This window comes from Manacus vitellinus, unplaced genomic scaffold (assembly GCF_001715985.3).
Source record: "Manacus vitellinus isolate BGI_N305 unplaced genomic scaffold, ASM171598v3 scaffold_83_pilon, whole genome shotgun sequence".
NCBI classification, from domain to species: Eukaryota; Metazoa; Chordata; class Aves; order Passeriformes; family Pipridae; genus Manacus; species Manacus vitellinus.
The window spans coordinates 700,273-711,965 of NW_021940836.1; positions in this window are offsets into that span (position 1 = coordinate 700,273).

An 11,693-nucleotide genomic window follows, 5' to 3' on the forward strand; every position below is an offset into this window, starting at 1 on the left:
ATGGAGAAGCAGAACAATGGTCTCTTGTTCTGGGGTATTGCACTAATCATAAAGCTATTCTTGTCAATGGAGAGAAAGAACAGATTCTTTAGTAGCTTCTTTTTTAGAAGAGTGGGATGAGTGTAGATTGAGAAAAACAGAGGTTGCAGGCTCCCCTCTGGAGGGAGGCAGCTCCCAGCAGTGCTGAGTACAGCAGTGTAACCTGGACAGTGCTGGGATTTACTGATTTCCTTTGTGTCAGTTTGTATTAGGGCTCCCCAGTGTGCTTTTTTGATCCATTGTAGTAATATTAATTTCTTCTTATGGGCTCCTAGTTCCCATTTAAGGGACAAAGTCCCAATGCTGTAGTGCTCAGCATTGTGGCATCTCAAACTGGGATGTACTTTTTGTCTCTGCCTCAGTTCTACATCTGTTAAAGGCTCTTTCCTCCTTTAGTGGGGTCCTGTGAAAAATCAAGGCTATGAGATGTCCAGATCCTACAGTGCTGCAGAAGTGGTGTGTATGTGTGCCTTGTGCATGGGGCAGGGTGTGCAATTAGTGACTTATTTTGAAGCACTTGACATATTGTTCTGTGATCTGCTGAAGACTGAGAACCTGGCAAGATACTGCCCTATCTCATGTCAGGTTCCCACTGGCTGTACCAGAAGCAGGAACAACACAGCAATCCTTCAGTTGGGGGACTTTGGCTAAAAGGCATAGTCTGTGACATCATGCATAAATTTCAGTGCTCATTCTCACTCAGCCAAGTCCCCTTTGTTTTTGGCATGTTTTATTTCTACACCCTAAATTGTCCTACTGTGTTTCTGAGTGGAGGGAATGTTGATGTCTCTACAGGAGATGTCTGCTTCTTGCTTTTCTGAAAAATATACTTCTGTGTCCTCTGTTTCTTCACACTCTCCATTGCCAGGGATATTCAGTTTTCACACTCTCCATTGCCAGGGAGCTTGAGTTTTCCAGGGCGGATGTCTGTCAGACTGACTGCAGTGAGGTATTCACTTCTTTAGAAATTGAGCTGCTTGGTGATCTGAAATATGCACATGTACATACGTATGTGTGAATAGGTGGGTCAGAAGTGAGATTTACTAGGAGGGACTCCATGATATACTGTGGGAAGGCCTCAAGGAGCCTCACTGCAGCCCAGAGGAACACATGAGCAGCGTGTGGGACCAAGGGGCCTCAGCAAAGCATCTGAGCACAAGGAAAATTACACTTAATATGCTCCAGCTGCATAAAAAAGCACAGTCACTCACCCTATCAATCCCCTTCAATCCTCATGTGTTTGAGGTTTCCCCATGTGGTACTGGCTGTGTCTGCCAAAAAGCCTGCTTTACCTGGCCTGCCTCCCTCCCAGCTGGCACTGGCACAGCCCATAGCAGGACTGCTGCACTCCCCTAAGTGCTGAGGGCATGAGAGACTGCATGAGGATGCAGCCCAGCTCCCTCAGGCCACCTGCTGTCTTCCAAAATGCTGATGGCACTAATCAAGGACAGAGAAGGGCAGCTCCCCACCCCCAGCCCCCACTAGTTCTTTTAACCCTGTGGTGACCACGGCATCCTTTCCTAAGGGACTTTGTGATGGAAATGAGGGATCACAACTGCAGAAGGTGGAGGTGTTATAGGGAGGCACAGACAATGAAAAATGATGGGGGAAGGAGTGATGAGAGGGAGCGAGGATGGGGGAAGGAGAAGCACTGATGTGTAGCAGGGCAAAGAGGAAATACGTGTTGAGGGGGAAGTGTATAGAAAGATGTACATTGCTTGGAAACAGATACAGCAATAGGGAAAAGGACAGGTGGAGAAACCACACAGAGATGGAAGCAAACTTGAAGAAAAAGAAAGAAGGGAAAAAGAAGAGAGATAGCCTGAAAAGGAATAGGCAGGAATGCAGGAGGTGCCAAGAGCTGGCTAAAGTAGAGTTATGTGACATTCTGAAACCAAGGCACTTGGCCAGTGGGTACAAACATGATGTCTGGGCCTGCCTGGAGCAGAGTTTTGTAGAAGGGGAACTACTAGTGTTTAAAATTGGTGCTTACCAGGGAGAAGACCACTAGCTGAAGAGGCAAAGTTTAAAGGCTGAATGGATGCCTCAGTTATTCCCTCTAGGTGGTTTCCCCTCTGTATGTCCCTTCTCTATGTCCCCTTATTAGCATTCTTGTAGCTCTGTCAGTAGCCAGGGTTATTGGACTGGCCAGCATGTAGTCCCTGCCCTATGGCTCCTTGTTATCCTAGACCTGCCATCTCATTTCTTTAGTTTAATTTCTGAGCTGGGGAATGGCCAGCTCTACTTATCTGTGTCATCAACAGAGGAATCTACACTCTTCCTAGTGTCTGCATCTAGCCTCTGCTTTCCCAGGTGCATTTCCCCATACTCACATTGTTTGTAGAGCGATAATGCACTTGGCAGGAGAGCTAATTCAAAAGTATAATGTCTTTCAAAGTGCACCCTGTTCCCACCTGGTCAATTAAACTGGAACAAATCTGTGCAGAAGCACTGACCTGAGGCCAAGCACTTTGCCTCCTGGAAAGATGTGTGGTGACTTCCCCTGTGAACACTACCTCAGCCCTACCTGGAGCTGTGGGATGGGCACCTCATCCCCACTGTCCACTACCTGTCTGCTCAGGCAGATTGCAGCAGGGTCAGAGCCGACTGTGATGATGTTTTCCATGCAATACATACCTGCACAGTCTGCCCCAACTCCCTGAAGGAATGACTCCAAGAGTGAAGCCCCTATTGGAACAAGTGGTGTAGATGCTTTCTCATGGATGCTGTTGCTATCATAAGACCAAAAGCCATGGAGCAGTGCCGAGCCTGTTTCCTACAGCTGTCCACTAATGTATGTTGTCTCTGGGGAACTCGAATCTGAAGCTCCTCAGTACTGGAGATGTTTTAACCATCTCTGCCTCAAAGCTTACTCTTTGTCTTGGTCCCTGACTTCTCAGAAGGTGGCCTGTTCCTTGCTGAGAAACAGGGCTACAGTGAAAGCTGTTTCAGAGCAAACATAGTATTTTGGGATGAGGACTCTTGCTGGAGTAACGTGGGTTGGAAGGATGAGGCCTGTGACCTCTCCAGTTTCCAGAGCTTTCTCTGGAGAGGCCTGGGCCACAGCAGCCATGGCTCCTGTGTGATTCCCACAGCAACCCCCGCTGGGAGTTGCCACTGGGGAATATGAAGGAGCTCTCCATACATTTCCCTGTAAAGCAAAGGGTAGCTGAGCAGAGCAGCAGTTGTGGCCTACCCTGTTGCAAACGGTGTTGCAACATATTGAAAGTATTGCCTTTCACATCTGATTGGAAAAGTACAGATTTCTTTTGAGGATTTGGTCAATAGCATTAACTTTCTTAATGCTTTCAGCAAAATCTTATCTTTACTGTTCAAGCTCTCCCTTTTTCCGGGTTTGAGACCTTATCGCTGTAGAGAGTGATATTTTTTGCACAACTAAATACAAAGAAAAAGCCCTCCTTCATTACCTACAGAAGTTTCTGTGTAGGTTTTTGTTTTGCTTTTATTTTTGCAAATGTGAAAGTTAATGTTTGGGTTTGAACAAACTGTGCCCAGTAGAAATAAACAATAAAAATAAAAATACAGGCTTTCAAATAGGGAACAGCTGAATACCAGTACACAGAAATGTATATATATAAACAAATATAGTAGACACATGAATGCAAGCAAGTAGAGATATGCAAACACAAACAAAAATACAGCTATATATTATGTATACACTCATGTGATCATGTGTGTACATTTGTATGTACAAAGTAGCATGTTTGCAAATATCTTTTGCATGTATTTTAAATGTATGTTCAGAAATAAAAGCATGCACAGAAATATATATATGGACATAAAGTAATATAGATGTACACATTTTAATATTATGAATTTATGCACTGGTAATCTCAGAAATCCTAATGTTTGTACAGGTATGTAACAACACACATTATGTATCTGCTTCTGTATCAGAACATAAAGTTACTCAGGTGTGAACATTTTATATGGAAATGCAACCATAATGCAGCAGGCTCCAGAGAATCCTCCACCTGCCCACAGAAACACACCTGAGAAGCTGTGTGCACAGCATCCTCACACAGCTAGGCTGGCTGAATATAACCACTAGTTTTCAAAGAGATGAGGAGGGCCACGGGCAAGCAGATACATGCATGTGTAGGAGTGGAAGTGAGCTGTGAAAGGGTGCAGGAATGATCCTGGGGGAGGACAGAGGGTGTGTGGAGCACCCAGAGGGGAGACACGCAAGATCCAGAAGGGTTTGCATGAGCAGAGCAGCATCACTGGAGAGTGAGAAAGGAGGATGGGGAAGAGACAGAGAGCATGAATTGGGAAACACCTAGTCTTCCCCTGAAAAGGGGGAAGTATAAAATGAGGGGGCAGCTTATAGGTGATACCCACCCTGGCTTGCTGACACCCTATTTCTGAGGGGGAGTGGGGTAAAATTGATGGGATGGGATGGGATGGGATGGGATGGGATGGGATGGGATGGGATGGGATGGGATGGGATGGGATGGGATGATGAGGCTGCATGCTGGGATCTCTCCTGCCCCCTTTCTTGTGGTTGACCCTGCCAGTGATGCAGAGCAGGACTGGCTGCAATGAGGCAGCTCTTCCTAAAGATGGGTTTAATCTCATCTTTCCTCATCTGCTCTGCCTGGATCTCAGCACAGGAGTGATATGCCTGTTTTGGAGCACTCTTCACATCACCCCCTTTCTAGTCCTGCGTGAGCTGCTCCTTGTGCCCCTGGCTACTGAGCAGCAAGTGTGGGATGCTGTACTTGGGGGAGAGGGGAGCACAGCCACGGGGCAGCTCAGAGCATCTCATGCTGGGAGAGGAATGATAAACCCCAGTGTGATAAACTGGCTTAGCCATTGTTAGCCCACGAGGTAAAACAAGCCCACATAGGGATAAGGGGAGGCTCAGGTCCTGTTGAGTGTTTCCAGCTCATCTGCAGCTAATTTTAGATTACAATAGTGAGGGGAGTGGAGAAGGGTCAGCCAGGGGCTTTGTTTTTTTTTGCTGTGAATCCAGCTGCTGTAATCACATGTGGTAATGAGCCATTATCATAGTCTCTGAGCCCCTCCGCCCCAGGCTACAATCCTTCACTCTGTTGCTGGAAAATATAGTATGGTTCGGGTCAAGTACCTGGGAGAAGAACATGGCTTGATGAGAAATGCCTCCAGAAGTGGTGTTTGTGAATCTGCAGCTCTGCTTGTGCCCAGTGTGTCTGTGTGTTTATATATCTCAACTGTTGCGTCAATATATGTGTGTCTTAATGTGTGTATTTGCTGGGGAGTGTGTAGGTATAGTGGGTGGGTTGAGCTCTGCATACTGTATGTGTATGTGCTGGCCCTGCGTGTAGTTTTCTCTTACTAATGTAGGGGTGTGAGAAGTATGCCTAAATGGGGACATGAGATAAGGCAGCTTACACTGATGAAACACCTCCAGTCCGTGCCATGGGGTGCAGGCCCAGACTGGCTCCATGTGCCATCAGGCAGCATTCCCTAGCACCTATTCCCCTGGTGCTGGATTGACCAGGCTAGGCATAAAATGCTGCTGTGAGGAAGCCTATGCTGTCTGATTGGTATCTGTGTGACTGAAACACTGCAGCTGGTTAAGCAGCTAGAGAACATTGTCTAGCTGCATTCGTTAGACTTCCCATCATCCTTTCATCAGGCTGGCGTGGTGCCCCGCACGTACCAAAGAGAGTTTCTTGTTATCTCTTCCAGAGAAAAATTGTTTCCCCACTCCTTAGAAAATAATATTTTACCATCCCAATATAGTAATTTCTTGACTATATTAGTTTTGTGAAGACTCATCAAAAACAACCCAGTCCTTATGCATGTACTGTTTACCACTTGGGAAAAGGAAGGGAGGAAAGGGGGTCTTAGCTGACTGGCAACCCTACTTCCCTCTATCCCTCTATCCCACTAGCTTCTGTTTCTCTCCAGGCCTTCTCTTGAGCTGACCCCCAGCCCAACCACTCTCCTGAACTAGGTGTATCTTCCTATTGCTATGCTCAGGACTTAGCTAGGAAATTCTCTTTGTAATTTTACTCCCTGGTACATTTTTTTTCTCTTATGCTGATGTGTTTTAATTGAACTTCATTAGCCAGGTTGTTTTCTTACATTGCCCTTCAAATTTAGTTTCTTGCTCAAGGTGGAGAAAAACACAGTGAGATGCAGTGGCTGATATATTAAAAAACCCCCTACCACAGATATTTTTGCCAAAGGCTCTCACTCCTGCCCTGCAGTCTCCTGCTAGCTCACTCTTGAGCTTCCATCATAGAATCATAGAATCAGCCGGGTTGGAAGGGACCTCTGAGATCATCAAGTCCAACCCTTGATCCACTACCCCGTGGTTACTAGACCATGGCACTAAGTGCCACATCCAGTCTCATCTTAAAAACCTCCAACCCCCACCTGGCTACAACCTCCTTTCAGGTAGTTGTAGAGAGTGATGAGGTCTCCCCTGAGCCTCCTTTTCTCCAGGCTAAACAACCCGCTCCCTCAGCCTCTCCTCACAGGACTTGTGCTCCAGTCCCTTCCCCAGCCTTGTTGCTCTTTCTCTGGACCTGCTCCAGCACCTCAATATCCTTCCTGAACTGAGGGGCCCAGAACTGGACACAGTACTCCAGGTGTGGCCTCACCAGCGCTGAGTACAGGAAGTGGGACTAGGAAATCTTAGATGGCTTTCTGGGGGTTGTCAAGTCTCTTGTGTAGCACCAAGATAGGTAGAGAGAGGAAACAGAATTTTCAATGATATGCTACTGTTCCCGGTTTACTCTCCAGCATGTAGGTTTCTGCAGAACTATTCATTCTCTTAATAAAAGTTACTTTCTCTTTGTGAATCGTTATTAAAGTATTAAATGTTGGTTTCCATAGATTTATTTTTTTACAATGGTTACTTCCCCTTTGCAAGCGATTGTTAAAGTATTAAAAACTTTTTACTTCAATGATTTGATTAACTGACTAGGTTTATTAGCAAAGTTTTCAGACATTAGCTTCAACCTACATTGCACCGTGGTAGAGGGCAGAAATTAAAGGTGACTTTGAATTAATGCTATGATCTCTGCAGTGCTATGTCTGTGCTCTCTTACTTGGGTAATTCTGTAGCTTCCTCCTGTACCTCTCTCTGTCTGTTCATATTTTCTGTCTAGTTCATAGGTTATACTTTTTCCTCTGGTATTTTGCCGCTGCCTTTCCTTCCTTTTCTCCTTTATTCCTCTGCCTCACCCTTTTAATCTGCTTTAGTGCTTTCTTTCTTTACCTCATTATGTGTTTTTGTTTTTGCCTTCTGTCTCTCCATTGGTTCCTTTCTCACTCAACCTCCTGTTGTGTACGGGCCAACCTACATCCCACCCATCTTGTTGTTTCTCTCTTTTATCTTTCCTCCTTCCCCCCCCCCTCCTTCTAACCTCCTCTCAACAATAAAAGTTACTCATGGCTTGAGGGGGAAGCATCTGGCCCATGCTGGCTCTCATTCTCTCTCTTTTGTTCTGAATGCTCTTTTGTTATAAATACAACAAACAGAAAAGCACAAAATCAGCTCTCAAGGCAAACACTGCATAATAATCCTCCTTGTCCCTGCTCCTCTTATCTCTGAAGAATTTGCTCTCCGGGCAAAATAAGAAGAAACATGAAAAAGGGTTTGCCAAATTTGGAGGCAAAAGAGAGAGACTAGAAAAAGCTTCATCATATGAGGCAGCAAGTTGGGCAGATTTGACAAAGCAGGTAGGGCAAAGTGAAATATAGCTTCCCAGGAGCTTGGACAGCACAGTGATGCCCCTGTGGGTGATCTATCCCTGTTGATCAGTCTCTGTTCCCATTAGGTTGTGGAGGCATGGTCAGGATCAAAAATATTAGTTCGAGGTTTTTTTAGCACTCAGTTTTTGGTGCCTTCTCATTGGTGCCTTGAGCCAAGGCCTTGTGTATATGAAACGTGTTTGCCAGAGAACTGTACCTGCTGGACCTCCACTGATGTTCTCAAAAAGCCACAGCAAGGTGATTCTGTGACTTGCCAGCTCCAGTCTCTGAAATAAATCAAAATAAGAACAGGCTTGCCCATTGTTGGGGCTCTTGCTTAATGTTAGATAGGGATTCTCTGACTAAACCAGCTTTCCTCACAAAATGTAAGCTCCCTGGAAATGAAACGTTAGTTGGCATGCACTAGTTTAGACATGCAAGTGTTCTCAAAGCTAAAAAGAAAAAAGCTTGTTAAGCAGAAGGCAAGCCTTTCCCAATCCCCATAGCTCTGTGGTTAGGATACTGGTGGTTAATGTGGGGCAGACAGCATCAAGTTCTACCTGGGACCGGTTCTGCCTTGCCCTTCCCTTAGCAATCTTACATCTGCCTGTCCACATGCAGTGGGCCTCCATCCTAGCCAGTTAATGCATTTTGCATAATATACGAGTATTATATTCAGAAAAATCTGGGTGATTAGTTTTACTTGTGCTGTATCAGATAGCCCTGCTAAGGAGCTGTTAAGGTACTTCCCCCAGAAGTGATCCGTGATGTGGGAGGTAGGTGTGTGTCCTAGGACAGAAACAAAACTGGTATTTAGGAGGAACAACCTATGATGCAAACTTCAAATGTGAATATTTAAGCATCAGCAAATGGTGCAAAACTCACTGAAATGGGTGTTTTTCCCACATTCCTTAGGAAAATTTGGGTTCCAGTGGTGCATTTTGAGCTTGTGTCTCTTTTTTACTACTGTTTACTTTGCCAGCACTGTAAAATAAAGAAGTACAACCCACTATGTTTTGCATTATGTGTTAGAGACTTAATTTTCAGCTGAACTCTTATTGCTTTTAAATTGGACTGGTATGTATTTAATCTAGTCTGGAAGTTTGGATTGCTTAGCACTAGCAACAGATTCATGTGGGTTAAGAATAAACAAGGAATGAGGACATTTCAGAAGAATGCAGTCTAAAAATTGCTTCTACAATTTGGATATGCTTAGAGCCTCCACAAATATGGCAACTATTCACATTAACTAGTAAATTAATATTTCCTGAGCTAATGCCAAAGTTTGAGACATCTGGGTGATCAGACTCAAGGTAGAGTTTGCTGTGTTTGCAAACAAATGGAAAATAAACTAGGAAAAGGAAAAACAAGTGTGAGCCAAAATTAGTCAAAGAGGGTTAGGGAATTAGGCTGGACACAGCTCCTTGCTCCCAGGTGCAACCAGTAGCAAGGCTGACCATGTATTCCCTGTAGGCACGTGCATAAAAACACATGTATGCATCACATATGTACATGTATATACACGGCTGCCACTCGGATCAACAGACACACTGTGCATTTACACAAACACAAGCAGCACCAATGGCCTCACGAAACAAGCAGGATGGAGGTCCAGTAGTGGGAAATATACATATATATATATATATATATATATATATGTAAATATGGTAAAGTGGATCCTTCCAGGAGCTGGGGTCAGAGAGTCTGACCCCAGATACCAGTCTCCCTGACGCTGGCATGAGGCTGCAGCCCCACTCCTGTTGGTGATGCACACACACAGACACGCACTCAGGTGTCCTGGCCAGGACAATCCTGGTCCCTCTATAGCCAACCTGCCATAGCCTTGCCCTTAGAGACAAGCAGACACCAGTGGTTCTCACCCCTATAGACCCCCAGACCCCACAGTCTCTCCAGCAGCTGGCTGGGACTGTCCTGGTCCCTCCGATAGGCAGCTCCTCCCTTTACAGGCAGCCCAGCTGACCTGGCACTCAGACCTCCATACACACACCCCACCCCCAAATAGAGAACACCTCACCAAGGAAAAGAGTTAGAAATAGAAATTAACAGGATTGGGCAAACGGTGCTAATCAAGCGCAGGACAAGGCTGGACACTTGTGCTGGCCTGCTAAGAGTTGACATGCAACTGTCCCTTTTTTCCCCTCGTCTCTCCTTTTCTCCTCTTTGTTTCCTCCCCTAAACATCCCATAGTAAGTCCTGTGCAATCCCAAAATTCTCTTCCCTGCATCCTGTAAGGTGTCCGGTGCCCCTGCACGCAGCACCACCTCTTCCCCAGTCTAAGAGGTGCTCCAGGTTTGGCTTTGTGATGAGTTTCACACCTGAACAATAGTGCTGATGGCTCTCCTGGGACGGCACCTGGCCCAGGCAGGGTGTCCCTTCCTCTGAGTCCTTAATCCGGGTTGTCGCCTGGCATTGTCTCCCTGTTTTCCTCCGGGTGTGTGAAAATTGGGCCTTTGATGTGCTAATGGCTCTTAAGATGGGCCTGGGGGTAGCTGGGGCAGGGTCTTAGTTGGGCTCCTCTTCTGCTATTGTCTCTCCATCCTCTTTCGTGGGTGTGAAGAGGAGCTTTTGTCACATAGCCTAAGAAAGAGGACTGTGCAGGCATCCTGTGCCCTTCTACACAGCTTTTTCTGCTGGAAATAATATTTTAACACCACACAAATACCCGCGAGGTACTTACCACATAATATCCCATGAGTATTTATCAACCTCACTCACCCTTATAAATGCCGTAAAATAAAAGGGTATTTGTGAGGGTGAGTGGGGGAAAGCTTTGACCTGTTGATTTCCAGTTCTGTGTGGCCAGGTGACCACGCCAAACAAACAACAGAAGCGAATTTAAAATGTGATTGTTCCAGTTCCCCAGAATCTTATGACAAAAGTGGTGTCTGGTCTCAAGGTGTTTTTTCTAACAATGAAAAAACAGGCTGTCAGGTTTCTCCCCCTGTCCTTGCCCTCATCCCCAGCTCTCAGCTGTTGCCATTTGCTGAAATCGAAGTCCTTGACAGGTTCTTAATTCAGTGAAGACTTCTATTGTTTGACAGCAGTTTTGCCTGAGATTCAAAGCACAGCTCTTCATTATTCTCCTAGAAGAGTTTGGTAATTGTTTGACCTGAAGGATGGACAGTAAATGACTATGGAGCACAGTAGCCTAGTTTGATTTAATCATAGGACAGTTTTGGTTACAAGTGACCTTAAAAATCATCTAGTTCCAATCTCCCTGCCATGGGCAGCGACACCTTCCACTACACCAGGTTGCTCAAAGCTCCATCCAACCTGGCCTTGAACACTTCCAGAGAAGGGGCATCCACAATTCTCTGTGCAATCTGTGCCAGTGCCTCACCACTCTCACAGTAAAGAATTTCTTCTTATTATCTAATCTAAACCTACCCTCTGTCATTTTGAAGCCATTCCTTCTTGTCCTGTCACTACATGCCCTTGTAAGGAAGGGTGCAAGTCTTAGGCTAAATGCAGCTTTGGCTTTGCCCCCGTAGATTCTAGCATCGTAGGAAAAATTTGTTTTTAAAAATAAAAACATGCAACCAACAAAACAAACAAACAAAAAAATCCCCCAAACTCAGCTATTCAGAACTGTGCTTCATGCACAGCTTTGGGAGGAGGGATGAGCACCCACAGAGCACAGCGTTAGACTTCAGGTTTCTGCCCGTGCTGTTTGCGTGGCTGCCTCTCTGCACCGTCACTGCCGGCCTTGCTGCTTTGGCTTATAGACTGAATAATAAATATCTTTATTTTTAAATACAATAAATAATAAATAAAGATGTCGCTTTGTGTCACGCAGCTGCTTTCGGCGCAAACCAGCGGTACTGTACCAATTAGCCAACGTCTGCGCGTGACATCCAAGGTGTGGTGGGCCCTTGTCCCCGCCGCCCGTGCCTTCTCCCCGCGTCCCTGCGGAGCGGGGAGCG